Genomic DNA, 23609 nt, shown 5'->3' with positions numbered 1-23609 from the left:
GTTGTTCCAAAGCATTATTGCTGTCACATAATGTAGTAAATTCTTTTCATTATCCCAGGTACTGGTTTTGAATTATTTTATTTTGCATCTGTTGGAGAATTTCTGTTTCAGGATAGTTCTCAGAGGCTATGGATACTTCATCATTCCCTAAATGGAGTTAGAAGATTGTAAAGTCAAATTCTTCACAGCAGGTATTTACTCTGTCACCCTACAAGGATATTTTATTTTCTGTATGAAGATTGCTGCTCTAATGATCAACATCAAAACTCTTTTTTTTTTTTTTTTTTTTAAATAGCCACACATCATTTCTTAGGGGCAAAACACTTTGCTAGTATGCACTCTGTGTCTACTAGGAATCAGTATGGTGCACTCTCTGCTTGGAGTGATAAATGAAATGAATGTAGACAACAACGAACTCATTTCTTTGTTGAAAGTGAATGCTAATGGCATTTATCCTGCACTTCATGATAAATTCATTTAAAAGACAAAAATGCTGGGGGAAAAATTCTGCATTTTAGGAAATGGGCATAAACTGTCCTTCACTTGCTCAGTTACAAACTACTGAGAGTAGCAGAAATACATATTTAAATCATTTTTTTAAATCCTTGAGTATATGTGTTATATGTCTCAAAAGGTTTTTCATAAAAGTGTCCTGGCTTGCATTTTCAATCTGAAGAACAGTTAACAGTTCATGCTATATGAACAACTGGTTTTACCAAAAAAAAAAAATAGATTGGAGAATATATATATTAAAGCACAATGAGTGGTCTCATGCTCAGGGCTGTTCAACTAAGAGTCTGTTTGTCTCTATTTAGAATTCCTTTGTCACTTTGAGGGTGATGTGACATGTTGTGAGGGAGCTGATCTGCTTCCTTACCACTACTGAAAGGGAAGGATCTCTCTCCTCTTTCCCAGGCTTCTGTCTTCCCTGAACGTGATCCTGATCATACAGTCCCCAGCTTTCCTTACCTGGCTCCAAGGCATGTATTTTTAGTCTGGATTATTTTTTTGCCAATTTAGCATGGCTGAACACAGGTCTGCCCATGGGAAGCACTGGATCAATTCCTTCTCTTGCTTTGCTTGTGGCTTTTGCTCTCCCCATTAAACTGCCTTTATCTCAGCCCTGGAGTTTTCTCATTTTTACTCTTTCAGTTCTCTCCTGGATCCTGCTGATGATGATCCTGAGTGAGAAGCTGTGTGGGATTCAGTTGCTGGCTGGGGTTAAACCTCAACAAGCTCATAAGGTAAAGTCACATCACCTTATTAACCTTGAGCCAACCATCCACAGGACAATGAGCTGATTCACATATGGTTGCTACAGAGAAAAGTCCAGCAACATTTCCTTCCCCTTCCCAGCACTTAATTCCTTATCACTTCTCCCTTTCCTTCTTCTAGCTACACAGCCTTACTTCCCCTTCTTCACTGAACAAACCTAAATCCCTAAAATCAGAAGGGGGGAAAAACAAAAGCAAGCAACTTTTGTTTCTTTATGGCTGGGTAATTTTCTGTGATTTTAGTGAATTAAGCAGGCTTGCAGATGGCCAAGAAAATTAGCAGCAAAGGGAAAGGGAAGATGGATTAGGATACTTAGACAAAGCTGCCCTTTAAAGCTGTTGCTCAAACAACACATCTCAAACCAGCCTCTGCTTCACCCCATGCTTATCCCGCTCTCTCACTTCATTCCCATCAGGGTTTCTGTCTATGCACCATAAACATCTGAGGAAGCAATTTTTTTCACTTGTGGGGCTTTTTGGTTCATTGAGTTGTTCTTTTTTTTTTTTTTTTTTTTTTTTTTTTTTTTTTTTTTTTTTTTTTTTTTTCTTTAACTGCATCTTTTGGGGAAGAACTTTTTTTTTCCCCAGAAAACTTGTTTTCCTGTACCTTCCATGTTACTCAACAAGCTTAATGCAGACGCATAATCTCCACATTTTCTCTCTATCAGAAACTTAAGGGTTTTTATGAATTTCCTTTTCTTTGCCTTTTCAAAACTCTCCAGGTTTAGAATTAAATAACATGTTTTATATGTTGTGGTTTAATTTTATAACTGGCACTTCTCCAAATTTTTCAAGTTTGAGACACAGTAACCAAAACAGACAAACAAACAAAAACCCAAACAAACAAACCACCACAAAAAAAAAAAAAAAAAAACAAACCCCAAAACAAACAAAAAAACCCCCCAAAACTCAAGGATTTCTAGGATCATCCATTCTGCTGGGTTTAGTATGAAAGGCAATGAAAGGATGGGAAAAAATAATTCAAAAAAAATCACAGGTGTCTGTGTTCACATCATAATCTTATACTTAGATTTTATATTATAAATGTGATTTCTCAAAAAAGCATATGTGCATGGAAGAAAATCAAACACCTTTTATTGCCTGCAGATGTGTTCAAGAATAGATGAGTTTTGGCATTTTGAAGAAAGAAATAAGTTCACCTAGCTCTGTGATCTGTTTAGTGGATAATAGGGAGTTTTTGGAGGAGGGAAAAAACTATCAAACAGATACTTCACTAGTAGTGAAACACAATTTAGCAGAAATGTGGGTGTAGGTCCATAATAGTGAACACCAAAGCAGGATCCTTGAGATCCTGGGAAAACAGGGAACAGCTTTGCCAGTGTTCTTGTAGTTTATCAGAATGACCTGAAATTCTTCTGCTGAGATTTTAAGAAAACTACTCCACAGCTAATAAATACCTCTTGCCTTGCCATGCCAGCTCCTCTCCATTTCAGATTCCATTGTGCCTCATTTTTCCTAGAGTCTTGCTGAGTTTGTTAGGTTATGTGTCTGACAGTACTTTTGCGTTAAAATTACTGGAAGAACTAACTTCTAAAAGGTAGTGTTTACTTGGGAAGCTACTTTAAATATGCCAGTGGGATAATTAGCAAAATTTACAAGTGCTAGTCTTGATTTTAAGAGCAGAAACTGTAAGAAACAACACACCAACCAAAATTTGCTTATAAAGCATGGCCAGGTACATTTTCTCATCCCTCTTTCTTTCAAAGAAACTGACCCTCTCCCCCAAGGCATTTTTCCAATTTTTGTTGGATAGAACAGATTTCCTTAGAAGTCTTGTAAGCTGAATGAACAGACAGTCCTTTTCAGTGCACAAATCACACACACACACAAAAAAAAAGAAACTGAGGAAATCTGAGCTCATACTCTTGTACAAAGGCTGAGTTTATAGTGCCTGTTTTGGTAGAGGTAACAGGTAATTCTTTGTTGGCTATGCTTGTAACCTATTACAGCAGATAAGAGGTTTGTTGACCACTTGAAAAATTATGTGGGATACAAACAGCAAATAGTAGTGGTCTGTGTTTTGGAATTTGTTTGGATTGCTTTACTGGCATATTTTCAGAAGTGCCACAAACCTCCTATTCCAGGTTTACCCACTGTAATGGGAGTACAGAGTGTGACCCTGAGCACTGGCAATTCCTGGCTGCAGAACAGTCTCTTGCCTCCATGGCGAATTTCAGAGGGTTAGTCTTGCTTCTTTAAAGAATTCCCAGAACTGGCATGGCATATGACTAACTATCCATCTATAAATGAAAAAGAGAACTTTAAAGAAGTTGAGTCCTAGGTGTATGCTGAGAGAATAGAAACTACAATTAGACTCTAATTTTAACTAGATGATCTTATCAACTCTTTCTATTGTTATTATTTCAACTATTCATTTATAGATGTATTTCAATAAAAACTGACTTTTTAGTATTGTTTCTATGAATGACAGTACTAAGTATTATAAATCTGCTAAGTACAGTATGAAAAGTCAAAACAAGCTGTTTACATCTTATGCATAATAAGCTATTTACTTAATTATTTAGAAAACAGTAGTAGGTACAGACCACTTGATACACGTGGTTGTAACATGTATGGTATCAAGATGGTGTTAAAATCATCCAAAACATAGAAAAGATATCTTTCCATTTTTCTCACATTATTAAAAAAGAAAAGTCAAAGCAAAGACATAAGATTGCTTTAATTAGGTTGATTTCTGGTTTCAAAAATAGTTTTTGTTTTATCTCCAAACTCCAGCTTTTTGAAATAAAAGAGCTGTAGTTTTTGGGTAATAACACTACATATGGTTAACTACATATGCAAGGCTGGAAGCTGAGAGCTGAGATGTGGAAGTGAAGTGGGAGGAAAATGAATGAGATGTCAGCTACATGCTCAGTGGCTCTTCAGGCAGCCTGTTTGGATGAACAGAACAATACTACGATAAACTGAGTTAGTATTTGTTACATGATACCAAGGCAAGGATTCATGCAATTGTTTACTACCACAATCTGTCCTGTGTAGGAGACTTTCAGAAGAGGAGCTATGGCTAATATGTGGCAGGATATTTGAAGGATAGGGTGAATAGCCTGGATTTAATTTGTTGGGCACTATTTCGTGCCCAGTGTGTATATCTGCCTATTGTTGACCTGTACCAACAGCTCTGCCAAGACTTACTCTGCACCTGTGCTTTTTAACACTCTCTCTCTTACTGAACTTGTTGGGTTCAATGCCAATTATTAGATTTTAATGAGTTTTTTTCACTACCAAGGTACTGTCAGATATGGTAATACTTTTGATCATTTCAGGTGTTTGTCAAAGCCATACTATCTGTACTTCTGCACTGTAAACAAATTAAACATTATTATTTTTTTTTTTACATTAAACATGTCCAACTATGTGTTAGGCCATTTTCATTTAAATTATCTTATTATATATTTTTCATTATGCACCACCTAGTAAAATAATACTTCACAGTGCCTTAGATGGTCCATGTGACCAATTCTTATAGTTTAAAAAACCCAGTTAAACTGGCAAATGACAGCATTGTAGAAGGAGGAAATTACAGAGGAGTTGGGATATTTTTTTCTTCTATATGTGGCCTGAAAACCTCACATTAGTTGCACGATCACTCATAAAGATCATGGATGCTTGTAAAGATACAGAAGCAAAGATGAGAGCACTGTTTCCTCTCGTGTCAGACAGTAAGAGTTCTGCATCAGGCTTTAGCTTCTGCATTCCTACTAGGAAGGATTTAGTGGAGACTTGCCAAATAATTTGTTCAGGAAATAATTTAGAACACTTGAATATAAAGATTTAAATAAAAAAGTAAATATTAGTATCCATTTATAAATCTTTTCATATAGGAGCTGAGGAAAAGTTCTTGTTGTATGCTTCTATTCCATTTGTAAAAAAGTCAGTCCCTAACACTCAGCTATTACCCAAAAGGGTGTTATTCCCCACTATTTAGAACTGAGATTGAATGTTATTCTATAGGACATCTCATCAGATCAGAAAAAAAAAATCTCAGCAATTGGCTGTAGAGTTTATTGAAGGATGCATAATATCTGATTCATTACAGGAAATCAGAATAGACAGTATTATTTGGACTTCAGTCTTTGAGTTTATGGAAGTGTCCCATTAACTGAAAGGAAATTTGAACTGTGTTATTCCACTACACACATGAAGTTTTAATTAGATGCATCAGCTGCTTAGAATAGATCTTGATTGCAAATATGTAGAATCTCACATTTGTATTCTGCTGTACCTCATTAAAAGTCCGAGCAAAAGCAGCAGGTCTGCTATGGAACAAATCTCAACCATTGTGATTTCACCTCTTTTATTGGTTGCAGATGCTCTCAGTTATCCCAAGCCTGAAGCAGAACTCTCTGAATGGAGATGCATAAGGATAAGATGGAAGTTGCATTGTTACACAGACAACTTGCCCTTTACTCCAGGCTGGAAAACTTACATTCTTTTCTTGCAGCCTTTTTGGGGACAGTTTTATTGCTTGTGTACCTTAGGTGGACTTCTTAGAAGTAGAAAAAAATGCATGTTCATTCATATAAAGTTACTTACTGAACAGTAATAAAAATTGTAGCACCTCATATCACATGCAGTCAATGAGCTAGAATGTCTCCCTATCACAAACACAGGAGTCTACAAATGCAGGTATTTGTAATTAATTGTTCACTATTTTACTCTAAAATATGAGCAATTGTACATCAGTCCTCTGTCTTTGGTTTTATTCCTCTCTTTGTTTTCTCCCTTCTCATTGCAAATTTATTTGGTTTATTGTTGTTATTATTACACCATTCTTATCTCAACTTGCAGGTTTAATTTAGTTTCTGATTCTCCTCCCCATCCCACTAGTGGTGGGGATCAGGGGGTCACCAAAGGTCTGCAAGGTACTTAGTTTCTGCATGAGGTTATACCATGACATATCTGCAAATAATTTTTTTTTTTCCTTTTAACTTCAAGTCAAATCAAATTTAAACTGGACAGCCAAAATAAATGCTTTCAACTGAGAAATAACATATTTTTATATTTAGAGGTTTCCTGTCAGCTACATTTGATGCTACTCTAAAAGTTGTTGAAGACACTACCAGCTAAAGAGTGTTGGAAAAGGGAGTCATTGAGACAAGATCACAGGAAGAGGAAAAAGAAAGAGATTCTCTTTTCAGTGGTCAACAATTTCCATACCACATCTCTGATGGAAAGAGAAAGTAAAAGCTCACATTATGAAATTTATTTGTTTCTTGTGTTAAGTGTTGAGCTGCTTTCATATATTTCATTGCATTTATGAAAAAGAGCAGAAATATCACAGTAATTAGTTCAGTCCATGAATTCACTCCCTTGTCAAGATGTACTTATGACAGACTTAAAACAGTTGTGTGCAAAGTCTAATTCCCTTACTCAAACTAAATACCACTTTTCAACATGAGTAAAATTACAAGAATCTGGCAGTAACAGATATACCAGACTCCATTTAATACTAGATAAAATGGTGCTTATGTCTTAACTCTATTTTGTAATGAAAAGATCTATAATCATCACATTTGTTTATCAGCACCCTGGGAATGCCTTCTCACTGGTTCCATTTGTGATACACTGTACTAAGAAACAGTATATTTCATCCACACCTCTAGAATTATGTTTATGATCAGAAATTGCTTTTAGATTCTGGAAACAAAAAAGTGTTCTTGGAGGCTTTCATTGAGGTGCTGGATGGTTTCTGTGAGTTCAGTGGGTAATGAATCATGTGAACTTGTCTGACACAATTTGCAATTCTTTTATTTAAGATCAGAACTCCACTGTGGTTTGAAACACATTCATTGTAATGATCACAAAACTATTTTTAATATTTATGGAATGGTACTGCAGATCCCACTATAAATTCAGAGCATATGTTTACCAGTGACAAGAAACAGAGGAATGCGCTAAATTTTATGAACTGTTAATGACTCAATAAATTGACTGCTTTGCAGCCAGAACCCTGTTACTACTGACATTGTCCAACATTCCAATCTGGATTTCTTATGGAGAAAGAAGTTCTATTCCAATTTTTCATTCTATTTCTTTCCTTGTTCTCCATACTAGGGTCTTGTGTCTTGAGAAGAAATAACAATTGAATGAGAACCCCAAGGTATATTTATCACTGTTGTAGAGATAGGAAGTAATGAGAATATAAATCTATTCAGCATCACCTATTTAATATCACAATCGCATCACGTAATCCTCTTCATAAACTTTACTAGCTACATTTTAGATGTAGTTGGACTGCAAGACAGTCCCCAGAATTTCAGAGCTCTAATGTTAAGGGATATGCCTCCTTTATTCCCAGCCATGTAAAAACATGCATGAGCTCTGCCAATCTTTAAAGACCTTAAACAGCTCTTTACTCTTTTTTGAGTTTTACCCCTGATATTTAGTTCTTTGGTACTTCTCCCTGCAGTTTGCTGTTTATCCAGTTCCTCATCTATGCACAAGATTTTTGTCTACTAACTCTGAATTTCTCCAATTAAGCATTTTTAATCTGAAATTTATTAATTTCATTACAACCAAATTCCCATCTCCTCAGTTAAACCTAGGATTCTTTTAGGTACTGGTAGGATAAGCACAGCTAGAAGCCCACGAAGGCCTGGAAATAAAGATATATACAAATAGACCAGATGGGATGACAGAACTGAGAGAGGAAATACGAGATGACAAATCCAAAGTACTGCTGTAGTATTCTGTTTGTTAATGCTTTTCTATAACTGCTATAAACAGAATAATGACTTTAATTCTGTTTCCAAAATTCAACCAGTTATGAACTATGCTATCAGAGCTATACTAGCAGTAGGGCTGCCTGTTCCTCTTGCAGTAGGAGTCGAGTGGAAAAGCTTATACAGCTCTTCAATTTTACTTGGATTTCCTTGAGTTCTGTTTCTTTCAGACCTCACTTTCCTGCAGCCCGTCCACTCTATCATTTAAATGCACCTAAAGCATTATTCCAGCACTGCTGCATGGTTGTTAGAGAATTTAACACTGTCCCATTGCAACATTTGTCATTGAATTAAGATGCTTGACCAAGGAGCTAATTTTTTCATTGCCATTTAAATCCACCAGTCACAAAGATATTTCCAATATGTTCCTAATTAATTGCATCATATACTTTTATGTTTGCTGCACACTAAAGGCATGTTAGCCAGCATATTCCTTATGATCCAGTTGTGTGACTTACAGTGAAGTGTCACTGAATACAAAGACATATTTTATAGTGCAGCAGGATTAAATCTAAAATATGGAGAATATGCATGGTGCAAACACACAGGAAGATATGGCCTTCTTTTCAATCTAAAAAAGAATATTCTACTCTAATAGAGAAAGTGCAACTGGAAAAATGGAAGACAAGAATAAAAGAAGAAAAGCATCCAGAAATCCATATGTTTTCTAGAAAAGGTAAGTTCTTTAGCTTATAGTAGAAAATATGAAGACTCACCAGTCTGCACAAACCTATTTACCTCACCTTTGCTATGGCAAGAAGATATTACTAATATTTTTTCCTACCACTTCATTGTACAACTCCCAGTTTATAAACATAGAAATTTTCAAACCTGCCTTAATGTGTTGGGTAGAGTGTTAGGAAATTATTTTGACCTGTCACACTAGGAGAGCACAGAGGCCCACATTAAGTAAAATAAACATTTTTTCAGTATGAAACAGGAAGTTTAAACATTTTATTGGCTCTGGATCAGAGAGATAAAAGAGAATTATACTAACCAAAAAACTGTGAAGACACCATGACTGACAGAAACATGTCAAATGAGGTGATGAAACAGTGCATGACCTCTTGGGGCAGAAGTTAACTGTTGAAACAATCTGCAACTGATAAAACAAGCAGCACCTCACAGAACGATCATGCCAGTAGTTCAAATTATTCTACTGGCATTTACTTTTGTATAAACTGAACAATTAAATGGCAACAGCTTGGGATGCTACGATTCAATGAGAAATGATTTACATCACTTTCACGATCATATGCCAAGGCCATCTGCATATCCAGGCTGGCCACAAAACTGCCTGAGTTAAAGTTATGACTCACATCACTAAATCTACTGGACCAGTGGTTGTCTTTTAATTGCTAAAGGGAGGAAAGTTCTCCTTTTACCTCTATGAGCTTTGGTTAAATGCAGAGTCTATTTATGTCCAAAGCACAGGCTAAAACAAAAGGACTAACCAATATTGCTCATAATATTTTATTTATTTCCTATATTATACAGCTTTTCCTTCTTATTCTGGTAAGGGAAGGCCAGCTGTAGAAATACCTTATGTGTTGCATTAATCAACATCTCCATAGAAGCACAAGCCAACACAAGCAACTTGATCTGGTGAAAGAGTCACTTGCTCTTGGCAGAGGGGTTGCACTAGGTGATCTTTGAAGGTGCCTTCTAACCCAAACCTTTCCATGATATTTTAAAAACTTAGTCCTTAATACATTCGCTGAGCAGACCAGGGCTCCTCCAGGACAAAGACATACTTTGCAAGACAAGAACAATTGTAGATGGACAGAATATACTACTAGTTAAATAGGTAGATTTTCAAATTTGCATTCACTAAATGTTGCAGTTGCACTTCTTTGTGAAAATTCCACTAGGACTCTGATGGCAGCAGTTGTTGATGTACCATTGCTAGAGTTTCAATATCTCTCATTCTAGAGGCAAAATCTTATTTTTAGACTGCAACAAATGACCATGCTCCAGTCTTCTAAGAGTTAAACTTCTAAATTCCTCTTAACATGTGTTATTGGATATTAAAAACTACATTTGCACTTCAGAGCAGCAAGTTGTTCTAAGTCTAACATTTCTCAAATGAAATTACATCTATTTAGTTGTCATGATTATTTGGGTTTCTTTCCTTTAGAAGGTGCTAAATTTACTTTCTTAGAAATCTATTAATTATGATATATTATGGTGAATATTATTTTATATAAGTGCTCATTGCCTAATAAAAAACTGTCCACCTAACATTAGTCTTCTACTAAAAGTGCAGGAGAACCCAGAAAGATGACAGATTTCATGATTCCTCACTTAGATTTTATTTATTTGCAGTCAGAATTGGCAGGGAAAAAATAAAAGGTAGTGCTCTGCAGGAGAGCAGACAGCCTGTAATAAATACTGCAAAGCTCTGCTTTGAGGACACTGGTGAATACATTTCTCCTGAGGGTTAAAATTAGCATCCATGGTGGCAAACACCAAGATGTAATCCTGTCCCCACTGACATCAAAGGAGGCTTTTCTCTTAATTTCAGTAGAGCCAGAATTTCTTCTGATGAGTCCTGCAGCAGTGGAAGGAGAGTATTTCCCACTGAGCGAGTAAGACAATAATTTCAGCAGTAAAATGGATTTGCACTCATTGTATTTATCTCCTCCTAATGCTTTTAGTTCATTGAAAAGGCTTAAGCCAGGACTTCACCCTGCTAAACTTAAGAAAAAAAAATTGTGAATGATGGTAATGGAAAAGTAATTTATTTTCAGATTTCGATTGCAATGATAGCTTTGGTAAAAATTCCACAAATACCATTCTATATGCATCCTGTCCATCTCTTCTTAACATACAAATGAAAAGATTATGTAAGAGCTTCTGTTTAATCTCCTGCACTGTCTGTTAAACATTCCAGAAAAAGAAGCCATTTTTCTTGAAACAAGGAGGTTATTGACCCAGATGGCATAAACCTCACATCTACAATGTCAACAGAAAAAATTACTGCTGAAGACTTGAAAGTACTATTTGCCCATGTAAATTCAAAGGCATGGCCCCTTTTTATCTGTATGTTTTTCATGTTCACTGTTATGTGTAAGTCCGATTAAAAGCTTTTCAAAATAACCTGAGTGTGTAATTAGGGGGCACACAACTCCCATCCTGAGGTTAATATCCTCACAAACATGCAAAGTACAAATCTAGCAGAGAACCAATCTGTTTCATAATTCAGCTGCAGTGTCTCCCCCCTGCACTTAAAGGCTTACAGTGTTTTACAGAATGATACACTCATTGTTGGTTTATCAACTTAGAGAATGAGTAGTTGTGGAGATATTCACACTCTACATACTAATAGGCTAGTATTAATATTAATAAGTTGCCATGTTAATTTTCATCTGGATTTGAAGACTAATATTTCACCCAAAATTCAAGGGATTTTTTTTTTCTCCCTGAAGAACAAAGACAGCCCTGTGCCATGATGTAAAAATAAGTTTGTATACAGCAAAGACAGTTGTAAAGAAATTACCAGACATTAGTTTGATGTGGTGAGTTTGGATTCTGTGGAAGCAGTTTGAGGAGAAAGACTGCTCCCGAAAAGACTCACAGACTGAAACACAATAACAAATATTGGTAGGATCTGAATAACCTATGCATAGTCACAATAAAGACAGTATTAGAGGAGGTAATTCTTTATTACATTTTTACTGAAAAATTGAAGATGAAAAGCTCCATCAAAACTGTCTGCAGTCATGAAATGGCAACATAAAATAGATCTAATTCTGGCTGAATGGAATAGATACGTAGCTTCGATAGCTGCATTTATGTCCTCAAGATGTAGGGACTTACACATCTCCTCAAGATGTAGTCATGAATACCCATTTAACAAATACAGCCAAAGGTTAGTGTGAAAAATAAAATTCACCCAATGACCTGTACTGAACCATGAAAGATGGGATTGTGGCTTCAGATCATTTGGCATCAGATCGTTTAATGTCATTTAGCTGCCTCTGCACTTTCTGTACTTCCTTTTCTATCAGCCCGATAACAATGTTTGTGTATTTATAGACGGTTTCTTCAATCTAGTTTATTCTCACTATCTCTCACAATTAATTCTCTGCTTAGGACATCAAAGGTTTTAAAAAACAATGAACTTCTGTACACGCTAAAACCAGAGTAGAACATACCCTACTGAGGAAGATGCAACAAGAAACAAAGGTAAACCTGAAAAATTATATTTTAAAAGTTATATTTAAATTAAAAAAAAACAGAAAGGTTGATGGAAAGGACAAACACTGAGTTTGCTTCATAGAAGCAAGATGGAAGATTGTCTTGGTACAAGTATTTCCTGTACCATTATTTCTCCCCAATAACTTTCCAAGTTTACTAGTTTATGTTAGAGCGTCTCTTTTTTTTTTTTCCTCCTTTTTTTAGAGGTGGGGGTAATGTTTCTTTACGTCCTTGTCATTTATTTTAACTTTTATAAGTGATTGGCATGTGTTTATGAGAAAGAGAAAGAAATGGCAGTAGGTGATACACATCTTGAACTAAGAAGTGGTGAGTTCAGTCAGCAATAATAAATAGTATGCTATTTCAGTAAGAAGATATAGCACAGCAGACAAATAATTCTGCCAGAGAGATCAAAACCCCTCCATCATGTTTATTCTGCTTTGTCTTCTCCGAACAGAGGTATTGGGTTTTACATTATGCTGATAGAGTAGGAGAGATTCTGTTAGAAGTGGGTTTTCTGGGAGTGCATCCAAGACTTGAAAGTGAGCCAGTGGCTCAGAGTGCTCCCTGGGCAGTGCAGGAGGTGAGCTGCTGAGCTGATTGCACAGCCCCTGCCTTACCTGCCACAGGTTGGAGTGCAGACAGAGTGGAGGCAGTGCGTTATTAAAACCTCTGTCTCAAAGAAATGGGAGCAATCAAAAAAACGTACACTTGACAGTGGGATTCAAGATTGGGCCTCTCCTGCAATAGAAGGGTGTGAAAGCTGCTCTCCTCTGCCTTATTGTACAAAATATTCTTCCCAGCTGCTTAAAGCTGTGATAAGATATTGATAGGGAAATGTCAGTGCAAGGCACATGAATGAAGACTTTGTTGTGTCACTGATAAGGAAGCAAATGACAAGGAAGAAAGTGAGGATCTGCCTGAAGGCAAGAAGGTCATATCACAAATAATGAAATAGTTCAATCAAGAGGAAAAGGCAGGCAAAACCTGGCCTTTGTCCTGTTGCTCTGGGTACAGGAGCAGTATTTATCAACATGAACAGTATAAATAATTCTATGAACACATGTTCTTCATAAGTGGCAAAGATCTCTAGAGGACAGTGCATTAAATTGTGGATATTATCTATCCAAACCAAAAATCAGAAAAGCATGAAATTAGTAATTGACTCAATTTACCTCATTTATTAGCAGCCTAGACCTCTGTTTGAATTAATATTGCCCAATGGAATTTCAAGTGGTAGTGACATGGCGTAGCATGACACAAATTAACGCCTGTTCCCCCTACTGTACTGCAAACCACCCATATCTCCAATTAGGTTTGTTCTAATCTAATCTGCATGCTTTCACCACTTCTATTGACAATAAAATATGACTGATTCGCCCTTCCTTCTCAGATGCCAGACTTGTTTTACCAAGTAGCTGATTTTCCTAATAGCATTTGCATATAGGGCACTGATTGCATTCTCCTTCTGACTATCATACACATGGTTGCTGTGGGCTGCACTGCAGAGCACATCCACTCACAATTCAAATTGTCATTTTGTACACAAGGCACAGTAATGGCCTGAGCAGACATTTGACTCTAACGCTGCCTATGATTTTACAATAGAAATGATACAACTTAATGCTTCTTATTAATCTGCTCTTTTCCCAGCCAATAGTGGGGCTTGCCATTTTTCTTCCAAACTAACTTGAAATGGAAGGGTTTTGTTTCTTAGTATGAATTAACCTTGACAACGTATGAGATACTCAAAAAGCATTTTGATTGCTGCCTAATCAGGGCCTGATTCACAGGCTATCAGGAAAAAACAGGAAGCTTTCTATTGATACTGAGGGGTTTTTAGATCTCCAGAAATGTCCAAACAACAGTGTAATTGTATTCATATTACATGCAGCATTTTAAAATAAATTATGGAAAAGGATGAAAAAGTGAAGCAAGGCTTTTTTAAAATTATTATTTCAGAAAAAAGGGATTGTAATAGCAATCGTGACCTTAGTATTGGGAATTTCCTGGGGATTTAATAACCAGCCAGGGGGTAATGGCCCTTGGCTTTGCCTCAGGCCATCAGCTCTCCCAGCTGGTTATTAATCCCTAGCAAATGCTCTCTATGTCAATTATTAATGTCTTAAATTTTGTGTAGGCAAATTCTTGCTTTATTCCACTATTTTTAAGCAAATAGAAATATAGATTCAAAACCATGAGAACTGCAGCACTGAAGAAAAATAATGGCAAAATATATTTTTATGTAGGTAAATAAATGCACAATATTTTATGTTTGAACTGAATTAACTCATGGTGGCTCTATTTATTCCAGTCAACTTTTGATCAGGCTCAAGAAATACTTCTATGACTCTAGATTTTATTATGATATAATTGAAATTTCTTGCATAGAGATATCCCACAATGGTAAAAGTGATTACTAGTTTATATGTTTCCTTCAGAATTCAGTGTTTTTTCTTTCTTCCCTAGCACTGATTTTTGATAATAAACTTATCCTCAGAATAAAGAAACCCATCAGCAAGACTATCATACCTATGACTACATAAACCCTTTTTTTTCCCCTTTGAGAGAATGAGTTTGGATCTCAGTTCTGAAAAGAAGTAGAAGGAAATAGAAGTGAATTTCACATACTTGTTCTGAATCAGATTTAAGCCTTGCTATATGGAGGAAAAAAAATCTTTGGAGAAGACCATAGGTTATTGATTGAACTGCTTTACATTAACATGAAAAGCTTCTAGTAACACAGGAAAAAAGTAGTAAAAAAGAGGAAAAGTGTATTTTTTATGTGATATAATGATCTTTCCATCTTGTGTGGCTTCAAAATAAGTTGATCTATGATTGCAATTGATTGCTTGTTTATTTTGTTATAAAATTGAAGATGATAGCTTGGCAAAATAAGGAGTCTTAGTTTACATTTTATTTCATAATGTAATACCTGAGGGTTTTATAGCATCAATTCCATGAGTTTCCATTTCCTATCTCCCGAATATTTACTGTGTACATTTTATAATTAAGCAATGAGATGAGACAAGCAATACACTTCTGTAAGATTACAACATGCCTCTGGCGGTGTTATACGGGACAAGGTCATATCTAGAATTACTTTAATCACCCAAGTATAATAATTGCTTGGAAATACACTCCCTGCAGTGTCTTATTGCTAATAGAATTATAGCTGAGTCACACAATGCAAGCTATAGTTAAGCCTGGATAAGTAATTCTAATATAAAGGCTCTTTTTTCCAGCTGCTTACAACTTTCAAGCATTGGTCTTTTAGTCTCACCTACGACTGGTAGAAGCTTTGTGGTGTTGGAATGTTAAAAGTCACCTCACAGAATTAATTTTTTATTGATAGCCATGCCCATTAATTTGGGAAAAAAACCCAAAAACCAAAAAAGTTGTTTAGTTTAGAAACATTTGTGATGGCTTGATAAGGAAACAAAAGGCAAACCAGTAAGTCTAAACCAGTAGATCCCAAAGCTAAGGAGAATTCATGGCATCACAGAGCTATCCTCAAACTTCCAATTCCTCTTTCTACAGAGTGAAGTCACCCTGCTGCTGAGATCCAGCCAAAAGTGCCTTTTATTGCTGCAGCCTGGCCAGCTTTGTCTGAGTGTAACTTAAGAGTTAGCTCCTACCACAGGAACAGCCAAGGAGAATGGCAAAATAAAGGCACTGGCATTGTGAAAACTTGGCTTACATTTCTGGAAAAAAATAGCATCAGGTACATCTGCTTAACACCGACGCACACAGCTCTCTACAAGCCAAGACCAACAGCTTTCCATATTTGGATAACTCAAGTTTGTAGAAATGTTGCTAAGGTTTTGCAATGCATCTGAAGATGAAATGAACACCCAGGCACAGGTATGAGACAATGAATCCCTTTTAGAGCTTCAGACAATAGCTGCTGAGAGGAGTTGTAGTGATATTTCTAGTCACAAAGAAGCAGGGTAGGTTAAGTCTACACTACTCAGTGACCAAGACAGAGGATGACAAATAAAATCCCATATTAAACAAAGGATGAATTATAAGAGCTTGTCTGACCATCCATGGGAAAAAAAAGTCAACACCATCCACACCAAAAAGTCTGTCTTTTTCTAGATAGCAAGTAGGTACTATAATAAAAGTAATGTTTTCCAATTAATATAAAACTAATTATGTGAGACATGTCAGTTTTGATTGCAGCACAGGAAGCACCTTCTGTCTTTCCAGGCGTGCTGTACATTTGCAATGAAAGCCATGGCATCTTTATCTTGTCTAAGTCATAGCCTACTCATCTTCATGCATTTTGCCTTAAATCTGTGTTTCACCAAGGATGATGAGATCATGGACCATGAGCTGATCAAAAACCAGCCAAGTAACAACAGATATTCAGTGACAATTCCAGCACCAGCAGCACTGTGTGGCCCAGAGACACCCTTAGGGAAAAGTGTGGAGATTATGTGAACAATGAATAGAGGGTTTTGGGTATTTTGTCTTTTTACCAAAAGCTCCTGTTTATAACTTCATTATCTATGTCTTCCTTTTGAAGAAGTTCCTATGAGGTGAGAAAGAGGCCAGTATTGTGTTTTATTGTCTAGCTAATCTTTATGTCATAATCTTAATGCTCCAGCTATTCTTGTCAGGTGAAATTATTTTTTCTCCTACTTTAACTTCAAAGGGGATTTTTTATGTACCTGTAATGAAGGGAACATAGTCACATACTTGGAAATTTTACATGTCAAAATCTATTATATTTTGCATTTTCTCAGGAAACAATTAGATTCAAGCCACTGGGCTGCCTGAATACAGATAACCTGCACTTCTGTAGCATTATATATATTTGAGAACATTTCCTGAGGTATTTATTTCATGTGGGCTCCTGTGCCTGTATTCTGTGAGCAAGGGACTACTATTATCCCTATTTTGCAGGTAGGGATATGGGAAAGTTTATGATTTGATCAGGAAAAAGTAACCAAATTTCGGCTTCCTAATTCCCAACAGCTATTCTTTTCCATGCTCATTCAGCTTCATTTAATATTGCTTAAAGGTGTGCCTGAGATAGATAGAAGATGTGAATATGGAGGGCAGAAAAGCAATTTTATATTTATCAGCAGGAGTTAAAGTTCATCTGGAAACTTTTTGAAATCAGGTATTTAGGGATAGATCATGAACTGGGAGAAAAATGATAAGAATGATCATGAATCTGGAAGACATGTCAAGATTGAAAAGGTGTGAGATTGTTTACTGCTGAGGAAAGAGGAATAACAGCTGTCACAGTAATCGTGTATGAAATAATGATGACACATAAAGTTTCTCACATGGTAGCATGAGAATAAAAAAAGCAACCCAAAATTTCTTTTTTATAAAGACATATTATCCGACTGAAGGACTGATTACTGCTGACATCAGGAATACAAGATTCTGAGATACCTCTACAGAAAATAATATTTTATTATGATAAATAATCGTAATAAAAAATGTGGAAATAAATTACACTTCTGGGTTTAAAACAACCTTTAAGTATAAGCGATCAGTGTCAGATTATCCTACACAAGCCATCTGTTAGGTTATTATAATCTTCCTTAAAAGCATTTTACATAGGGTATTGCCAGAAGAGAAGGAGCTTGGATCTGAGCCAGTATTCCTATTCCTACACTCCCGTGCAGAGCTATCTGAAGAAGTGAAGCCGTCGCTTCTTACCCCGAGAGAACACAACCACACATTTCTGGGAGAGATGAAATTCCTGGAAAGATACTGTGTTCCTAAAATAATAACAGAATGTAGAAGCCCCCTTTGCAAAAGTAAATAGAACCCTCCATAAGGATGGATTTGTAAGGATCCCTTTAGGAAAGGTCATCATTTGAAAAATGCAAATTTATTTTAAAGGGGATTGATAAATATGAGAAATATGATCTATCCCACCTGAAAATAAAAATTCATCCATTCCAGGTTCTCTTTCCTTATACCTTAGCACAGTACAGAAATACTGGTATTTATGCTTGTCAGTATCTAGAGATACCTTATTAAGCTTTTCACAGACATTTTCATTAGAATTAACCAAATTAAATTTTGCTGAAATCTTTGTAAGCACACCAGTCTTAGGCAGCAGGAATTGTTGCTTCTCCTAGGTTTAAAATAATTTAAAGAAGCAAATCAAAGTCAGAAAGAGGCAACAGGGTGAAGCCCAAGATAGACACACTACCAAACAATTGGGTTGTTATTTTTTTCCCTCCATCAGAAATATTAAGTTTAAATATTACTGTCACTGTACTTCAGCACACACCACCATATGTTACCTAGCATAGCCTCACAAAGGTATGACCACATCCAGGTATGACCACAAACCTTATAGGACAACAAAGGGAAGATCATAAACCAAAATAATCCCTGGGTGTGGCATAACAAAAAGCAATCCTGAGTGATCTGTAAGATATACTGCTCTTTTAAGATCATCCATTACAGGCTTGATCTCTCCTTTTCTAGGTAAGTTTCTTTTATACCACCTTTTCAAGCTGAAAAAAAGAAGTCTAGAATTTAATTCCATAAAGCCCCTGCTGCCACGATAAGTAACTCCTCAGAACTACACTCAAATACAGGCAAGAAAATGCCATGTGCTAACAGGCTTTGCAAGTGGTGATTTAAAATGACTGCTTCAGAAAAAAGTGTTCATGTCTAATAGCCATCACCCTCTCCTTGTTGTGGTTATCTGTCCCATTCACTTCATTCCATATGCTTTATTCCATTCCATTCATCTGCCTGAGAAAATAGCTAGCAGAAAGATGCCAAAGCATGTAGATGAGACAAAGTTTTCATCATGGTCAAAGTTATAAAAAAAACCAAAAAACCAACCCTGAAGAGTCCAGAAAAATCAAACAAATTTAGGGAGTGATAGTTAAAATATTGGAATTACAATTCACTATCAATAAATATGAATGAAGGCTAATTAAAAAAAGAACCCAAGCATACACAATGCTGGATTTGATTTAGCTGTTACCCATAGCAGTCAGGATGGCAAACAGATTGTTGGGAGTTATTGGGAAAGGAGTCTGGGTATAAACAGAGACATATTAAACTGCTTGTAGATCTTTGGTGTGCCCACACTGTAATTACTGTATGCAGTTCTGGCTACGCTGTCTGAAAAAATCATATGGTCCAAGTAATAAAAACATAGAAGGCTGACAAGTGCGAGCAGGGGGTGCAGAACAAGTTCTGCAAAGAAAAAAAGACTTGATAGTCTCCAGTGAATAAAGGGGCAACTGGAAGGGTAGTTGAAATTAAGAAAAAGGAAATCATGAATGGTGTGTAGCTGATCAGTCAAGAAGCATTATTCACAATGCAATAATTGGGGCCAGCTTAAAAAAAAAATGACATAATGGTTTTAAAGCAAATGAAAGAAAACAATTTATGCACAGCGATGTCAAACTGATATAATTTTCAAAATTGAAAAAAAAAATATACAACACATTTAGATGAATTAATCTAAACCAGATAAACTAATGGCGCTTAAACTTGACCACTCAAAACATGAGCTGAAGCTGGAAGTTCTGAGGCAAAAGATGTAAGTATGACTTAATTTTAAAGTCTCTCTGGAAGTACCTTGATTGGTTACTGCAGAGACAGGACACTGGGCTAAACAAGTCTGCTGACACAGAGAGGAGTTGGATTGAATGCCCCATTCCTATTTTCTTGATATTCAATACCTGAACAAACATAGTTTGGAGTTAATATTTTCATAATATAAAAATAATTATTTATTATCCTCATGAATTGCTATAAAATATTAGTTTTTCCTGTTTTTTAAGTGGACTGCATATAATTCATGATATCACTGAAAAGCTTTTTCTGTGTACCCAACATTGGGGTGGGCTTGGTTGTTCATATGCTAAAATTATTCTTGTCAAAATGATAGGATCTTTGCACCACATTATTGGAGGGATGAACATTCTTCTAAGTTAGGATATCTTTTCTGGCTTCTAACTTGGCTTTTATTCATCTTTGCTTCCATCTAGGGCTGCTCCCAGCTTGTCTTCCTAAAAGCTTTCCCAGAATTGTTTCCAGTGACAATCCCTCCTGTGCCACAGGACTTGCCATCCCACACTGGTTATTTAAAGCATGCACAAGGTTGTCAGGGTAATGGAGACTGAACTGACATGCCTGGAGTTGGCAGATTCATTTTAGGCACCTCTGCACTCTTCTGCCACTTAATTTAGACTGTGTTCAAAGTGGGCATCATCCCTGTAGCACATTCAAAGTGTGCCATATTACATGGTAATTTCATTTCCTGGCTAAGCAGAACATTACCAAATACAGCTAGTGAATTGTATGTACAGCAAAATGTTGACCAAACCTCAGAAAATTAATCATAAGTAACTTTGATCAGGGAGGAACAGACACAAGGAGAGGTACACACATATCAGGGTTTATTCCCATGGGATTTTTTGAAAAGGAGTGAAGCAACAACTTCAGAGACAGAGTATTGAAAACTAGTCTGGAGAAAAAGGACCACTAAAATATTTCAAGCTTGAGAATAGAAATCATAAATTATTTCTTAACATTTGTTTGCAACATATTTCTTGGAATTCAAATGACACAAGAAACACAAAGTCATTTGATACTAGAGAAATGAGGCCTATAGAACAAGGACTGCCAGAAAGTGGCAAATAAACGGTTTTTTTTTAATAATGCACCATAGAAAGTGGAGAGTTTGGAAGTTAATGGGAAATTACAGTGGACTGAAGGTACACACAACTGACTAATTATGAACTCCACTGAAAATTATTCCATTTAAAACCAATTAACAGCCTTGTCTATACCTCTCTTTCAAAAGCCTGGTAGTAGAAATGTCTCTTTTGGTATTGATTTCCATTGACTCTCATACACTTGCCTGCCATGTAAGCTATTTAAGTAAATGATTTTTTTTTCCCAGGATCTACTTTTGAACAATATTGAAGTGCTAAAACATAGCAGCATTGTCTATTAAACCAAAATACCCTATTAATAATATGGAGTATGCACATATGAAACAGAAGAAAAATGCGTGTTTCCACGTGATTTTACACACATCATTTTTCCTGAGTGTAGCTGAAAAGCTCTCTGCCATCCAACTGGGATACACTAAGCACAAAAAAAATTCTCAGCAATGAATATGCTTATATATCAAAATACAGCAAGGCAAAGAAACAACCACACCTGTATAATGAAGGTATTTTTAAAAGTGAAAAACAAGAGTGAAGATATGAACTTTTAAATGAGAAAATTTTACATAGAAAACTATGGGTTTTTTTCCCCCCAATAATTCCAATAATACATTTCTGAAGAAAATGTGCTGAACTTTTACCCTGTGAATGATTATTTATAAGGAGTCGAGATATCAGCTCCTTTCCCTTCCTGCCTTCAAATTACTGGCCACATTTGAAGCTGTTTTTCAATCCTACTGTCTCTTAATTAAACCTCAGCATGGTAATTGCAAGTGCTAGCAAAGATAAGAATGGAAGGGCTGTTTTTGGGGACGATGGTTTCTGGGGCAGCACTGCTCTTCCCAAAACAAAAACACAATTAGATATCGAGCACATGCTCTTTAAAGTGGAGCAGGAAAACATGGATTTTTTCTACTAGGAGAGAGGGCTTTTCCAAAGAGCTCTTTTGTTTTTATTTTGTTACACAGAGCAGCTGCTAAAGAGAAGGCAAGCTTTGAAGAATATTGCATATATTTTGGAGATTATGATATCATAAAAGGAAAGAGTTTTAAAGTTGGTGAAAGGAAAGGACAGAATTTTTGTCCATATTGCCCCAAATCTTTTCTGTTTGAATATTTTAACTCAAACTCTTGGCATACACTTAGAGGAGAGATCTGTGGGCTCGTTGCCAGAGCTTTTATGTGCAGAATCAAGGTCTCTTGGATTTTCAAAGGAGGACAAAAAAGCTAAACTGTTCCTGTTAGCAGCAAAATACATACAATGCACCAAGCTGACAAGTGCTTTTACTTCATCTCGGTTTGCAGTGACAACTACTAGAGAAAACAGCAAAACAATCTTATTCCACATCCACTGAGCTAATCAGGGACAGCCTTTTGAGAGAGAAAATCCTCAAAAAATACCTTCCGAGAGAAGGAAAAAGCTCTTGAATATCAGTTTGCTTAGATAATAAAGAATATACAATAGTGAACTAAGCCAAAGCAAAGGGCACAGGCAGAGGAACCTGTGTACATTGGAGCTGGCAGTGCTTGGCTAAACTGTACAGCTCCAGTAAAATGCCAGTTCAGCCTGGGAAGGGAACATTAGTGTGGAAAGCAACTTCTGAACACTTCTGGGGCTGCTGCCTGGCTTCTGAGATAGCTGCAGCCCTATCCCACCTACTGCAAGAGGAAACTTTTCACATGAAAAGAGAGAAAGGAAGAGAAGACAAATTCTTTTGCCATAAGTGTCCTGTCTGTTTGGCATCTACTGTGACTATGGCTTGCCCCTCACTGGTCCTTCTCCACACACTTTCAGAACATACAGGGCAACTTTCCACTGATACGTCGGATTTTCCCTAATGGCTTCAACTAATTAATCATTGTCCAGCCCTGACAAAGTTGTCTTCTTTCACAAGGAATGTCTGCTGAGAAAGGTGCTACTCTACCAAATGGTAAATAACAGAAAGATTTGAGAGGATTCGATACCCTTTGGCCTAACTCAGATAAATATATCTGAGTGAATATTCATGCTGTACATAACAATGCAGGCACTGTTCCTTAAACAACTGTAGAAACTGTGCTCCTATACATTGGGTCATTCATTTCCAGCATTTTTCAGACTGTGATTAATTTCAGAAGTGAAAATGCAGATGTTTGTCTAGCCAAATATTTGTGTGCACTTAATATTATATCGCATCATGTTACATAGAAACCCTCGCCCTAATTAAACTGAGGTATGAGCAATGTCTGGATACACTTGAAGGAAGGGGTATAAGGTTAGTTTATACAAGTGCTGAGTAATCCAGTTTATGTGGAACAAGATACTCCATTCTTCTACAAAAGATCTGACTGGAACTGCTGAGGTATTTTTGAGCACCCATCTTGCTTCTTGCTTTTCCTCAATCTCTGTTTTTTCTTTGCTGTTTGTAAGCATTGGTGGAAGGTGATAATAAAGCCCTGGAGAAATTAACTAAGTAGATGCTCCCTGAAACACCACAGAAAAAACCCCAAAATTAAAAGACTGACTTTACAAAGTCAGAGGAATCCTAGTGGACTTGATTCGAATGAAATCACAAAAGCTTGCTGATTAGTATGCTTGAAAGTATTTATAAAACATTATAAATCTGCTGAATAGCTCCAATGTATAGATTATAAATATATTAGTTCAAGAAGCTACCACAAGAGGATTTCTGAAGTTAGAAAGCTGTGAAGAAT

General features: G+C 36.3%; 1 protein-coding gene and 1 long non-coding RNA gene across 2 annotated transcripts in view; one reads left to right on the top strand and one right to left on the bottom strand.

The window, feature by feature from the left end:
- ROBO2 (roundabout guidance receptor 2) overlaps nt 1-23609 on the bottom strand; it is a 1017279-nt gene that overhangs the window by 453835 nt on the left and 539835 nt on the right. The window lies entirely within an intron of this gene.
- LOC146445490 (uncharacterized) lies at nt 109-6751 on the top strand. The gene is made up of 3 exons (XR_014852205.1): nt 109-191; nt 1153-1244; nt 6323-6751. It is a non-coding gene; the product is annotated as an uncharacterized LOC146445490 (long non-coding RNA).

Source organism: Lichenostomus cassidix, chromosome 1 (assembly GCF_008360975.1).
Source record: "Lichenostomus cassidix isolate B80296 chromosome 1, HeHo_3.0, whole genome shotgun sequence".
Taxonomy (NCBI): Eukaryota; Metazoa; Chordata; class Aves; order Passeriformes; family Meliphagidae; genus Lichenostomus; species Lichenostomus cassidix.
This window is presented reverse-complemented; position numbering and strand designations above follow the sequence as displayed.